Here is a 4,503-nt window from a genome sequence, read left to right on the forward strand (position 1 = left end):
ATGGAGATGCTAATCCTGAGACCATTTTATTTTCCCAGCACCACCTGACTCACGAGGGAGATGCCCCTTCTAGAAACCCTTTTCCTCTGGAATGATGAAGTGTCTTCAAGCCAAACTCTCCTGGACTCATTCCCTGAGGGCAGGTAGACCACATCCTGAGGACTCTGGAATTACCCTGCCGTGGAGGGCTTGTGTCATTGTCGGCAAAATAATAACCTTCCAGGATCCTTCCCTTCCTGCTGGAGTGTTTGTGCAAAGGATCCTAGTTGTCAGGGGTGACCTCCTCCTCTCTTGACCCATGTCCCCAGATATCAAAGTGTCAGCAGCCCTCCATGCTGATAACAAAGTTAATTTTGTCTATAGGCAGAGGATTTGTTACCTAATTGTAATTATTTTGCCTTTACTAGGCAGATAATTTTCATTTTGCCAATACAGCTTTTTTGTAAGACTCGTTACTTAAATTTTTGAACACTTGTTATAGTCAGAATTTCTGAGCTGGGCACAGGAGATTCAATGATAATGTCTCTCAGTGGAAACTTAGAGGACAGAAACTGGTGAACTTCAGTTGCTCATTCAGTCTGCATATTTCTAATGCGCTGCTTTGTTTGTCTTCTGTGTCATACTCAAAATGCAGGTAGTGAGGCTATGTCGAAAAGAAATAGCCCTTTTTTAACTTATTTGTGCTATTCCACTTTAAATTTAAATAACAACAATAAGATTCTTAATAACTTATTTTTTTTCATAGTGGTTTACAGGGCATAGTCTGTCTTGCTCATCTGGCATTACTTTCTGTTTCACTCTGAGTTAATGCAAAGAAGGGGAAGTAACTGAATTGCAAAGGGGCTTCACCGTTTTTCTCTCTAACTTTCAAGACTTCATTTCAACTTTCTTAGAAAGCAAAACTAGACAGTTCTTTGTGGGCAAGAAATAAAACAAATGTAATTCTGAACGTCATGAATGTGAAAAAAGGAAAGCTAATTTCCTACTGGCAAAATGACAAAGTCTAAGTTAACAAAATTTAGTGAAGCAAAGATGGGGACCAGGTGCTGTAGTTGCAGAATGGAAAGATGAAAGCCAGCATGGAATTACACAAAATCAGGAAATGGCTACCCCTGCCAGAGGCTCAAAGAAGACTACATTCTGATCAATGACCAACCTTCGACTTTGCAAGACCAGACACTTCATTCTCATTTCATACGATCCGGGAGAGAAAGGAGGAGTCACATCAACCAATTCTCAAGAGAATGGCAACCAGAACCCAGGTGCCAGCACACTAACAACCTTCTCGGGCGTGATCGTGGACAGTAACCTTTGCCTGCAGTCTATCTAGTTAAGAAATCTAGTCAGGCAATTTAAAAATTGCCTTAGAAATCTAGAATTAAAGAGAAGGTATTAAGATAAGAGTCTGCTCTTAAACTGGAAAATACTGATGACGATCTTTTAAATGATAACATGGAAATTTATTGCATGCTAACCACGGACCAGCTACTGTCCTAAGATCTTTGAAGCTATTAACTCAATCTTTCCAGTAACTTCATTTGGACTGTTTGGAGAGAAATATAAATCTGGAAGGATGGATTATTCTGAAGGTACTAAAATCTAAGGTCAAAACCTTCAGGACATTTGAGATAATGACTTGTCTGGAAGGGCCTGTTAAAGGAAATGAAGGATTGAAATGGACCTGGGATTTATGATCCATGGAGAGGTCATGGCATGAAATCAGAAGATCAGGAATGGTGCAGTGACAAAGGATTTCGGGCATCGCTTCAAATGCCAAAGGACTGTTGTCTGCTGTTTTGTATTGTAACAGGCGTGTGGTGAGAGTCACTGACTGACTTTAAATACTAAGGAAAGTAGACACAGTTTCTTTGAAATAACTATAATGGAGTAGAGTTTTCTGCAAATGGAAACAGAAGTTTGCAGCTGGCACTGGAGTAACCCTCGTTCCTTCCAACACTCAGCAGTTGCTGTGGTATCAGAGTCACCGGCCCTAGGGACACCGCTATTGGCCACTCTGGGTGGGAGAACTCTGTGCTCGGGGAATCCACTTGGATCTCCTCCTCATCTGAATAGGAATGATCTGGAAAAACAGCTGACTCTGTGCTGCCCATTGGAATCGTTCCACCTCCTGAGGGCCTGCCTGTTGCATTCCACACAATAAAGGTCTCTGTACTCCTTCCAAGTCCTCAAGCCGTTGCTGACTTCCATCTCCTTCCCGTTTCTACATGTGCGCTGTTGCCTTTGAGCAAATGTGAGTCCTGCAGCATCCTCCTCATGGAATCAGACGTGGAACCGTCTCAAGAGGGATACAGATGAGCTCCCGAGTTTGTTCCCAAGTCAAGGGTGTAGATGCGTGGGAAGGGCTTCCGGTCTTCACTGTGTTTTATGTGGGACTGGACATCAGAGGGACCCCTACTGCAGGAGAATCAGCTGGTAGGAGGGCAGAAGCGTGGCCACACCCGTCTGCACACTCTCTAGTTGCTGACGCTGGAAAACCTTGGCAACTTCCAGCTGGTGCTGTGCTGTGATCCCTCACAGCTCATCCAGCGGCACTCTTCTCTGCCTCGGGGTGTAAGCTCGCCCTGCAGTGAGGGACCTGTGAGGGGTCTTCAGCCAGCTCAAGCTCAGTCCATTTCACCCCGCCCAGACATTCAGCCTTGCAACTCAGTCCTACATCTTCGAATATTGAGTAACTCTGAGATATGAAAGAAGACATAGGTACAGAGGCTTTTAGAGAAAGGCAACAACATGGAATCAATGATAAACTTTTGTACCCAAGAGTATAAACGAAAAACAAAAAGGGAAGGTTACATTAAAAAAAGCAAAGAAGACAGAAAAGAAAAAAGAGAAGAAAAGAAGAAAGGAAACAAGAAAGAGCACCAAATAGTGGCAGCAGTTATAATATTTGAAAGTTGGTAGGAAATAATAACAAAGACAGAGCCAGGTGAATCAAAGAAAAAATTCTTCTTTTTCCTACTCCTACATGGTCCCCTACAAGTGGTGGAGGAACAAAGAAGGGCAAGTCACAGAATCGTTAAACGTGCAAATGAGAGCCCTTTACCCCATCAATTGGACAGAAGCTATGTAAAGGTAGAGTCTGTAACCTCAAGTAGAAATTTGAGAATGAGATCCCTGCAAACTGAGCAATTGGCACACACTTCCTGATGAACTTCTTCAGTTACAGTTTAGATGCCCTTAATTCCTCTCGATTCTACCCAAACAGATACTTTGCAGGCCTGTCATTTGGCAACAGTTGTATCCTCTGAAATTCCTTAAGCTATGCTTTTCTTATTACTGAGTCAAGGTGCAAGGGATGCCAGTGGTATCATTACACAAAGTGAAAATGAGAATTTTCTCCTGATTATGAAGTCAAGGGACATAATCTGGGAGTGGGAATAAATTTGAAAAATTGCCAACTTACTATTAAGAACATGTTCATGCACCTTCAAATAGGACATATTTCCTGATTTACCTTGCTTCTCCTCATTTATCCAGAAAGATGGGCTTTAAGGCTCCAAGTGGCTTACAAGGACATTAAAGGGACACATGATTCAGGAGGCCCTGGACAGCTGAGCAGCCTGGAGGCAAGAAACACACACATTCTGACTCTCCCGACATAGCTGCAGTTTTCCCATAGAGGGCATGCCCTACCTGAAACTGGGGGGATTTTCCCTCCCGAAGATACAAAAACTAAGGCTGTAACTTTTCCAACTATCTTTCAGAAATCAGTTCTTTCCAGGACAGAGTCTCTTTGCAGCTCTGAAGAAGTTTTGCCCAGGACAGGAAGAAGTCTGCTCTCCGCAGACTTGGTTGATGTGTTTGTCCCCCTTGGCCAATAGGTGGCGCGCTTCCTCTGTAAATGTTCAATAGTCCCCACAGTAAAGGATCCCACTTTTAGTTCCTTTAGCTACTATTACATCATTGTAACAAGGAAATGTCTCATTTCTAAAATTACTCATCAGAAGGGGAAAAATTGTTTCTAAAGTAGGAGTTTCTGACAACCTGGAACTTTCACTCAACTTTTGCTTTTAACTTGCGGCTTTGTGCTCGTAAAGGGAAAGTGGTGGCCAGAAATCACAGAAGAGCAGCAGAGGGCTGTGTGAATGGGTGGTGTAGGCGAAGGCATGAGTGAGGAGAGCACGCTGGGAATTTCTACCTTGGAGAGGAAGGAAATGATGTCATATGGGAATAGTAGACTGTGATTCAGAAAAGCAGGAAAGGAGGGCCGAAGTGCGCCAGGAAGTATTAAAACGTGCGATATATGTTTCACTTCAGTCTAGAAGACCAACTTCTCTTCTAGATATTTAAGCAAGCCGCCATTTCCTAACTGAATATACAAATCCGACTTGTTTTCCATGTGAGTAGTGACCATAGTCATTCAGGCTGCACAACACTCCCCAGACTTTCATTTTGTAGACTGTCATGTTTTTGCAGGTCATTATTGAGAGGTGGAAGAGTTCGCCGTTACATATATATCGATATTAAAAAAAAAAAAAAAAAAAA

The sequence above is a fragment of the Pteropus alecto genome, unplaced genomic scaffold (assembly GCF_000325575.1).
Source record: "Pteropus alecto unplaced genomic scaffold, ASM32557v1 scaffold222, whole genome shotgun sequence".
Taxonomy (NCBI): domain Eukaryota; kingdom Metazoa; phylum Chordata; class Mammalia; order Chiroptera; family Pteropodidae; genus Pteropus; species Pteropus alecto.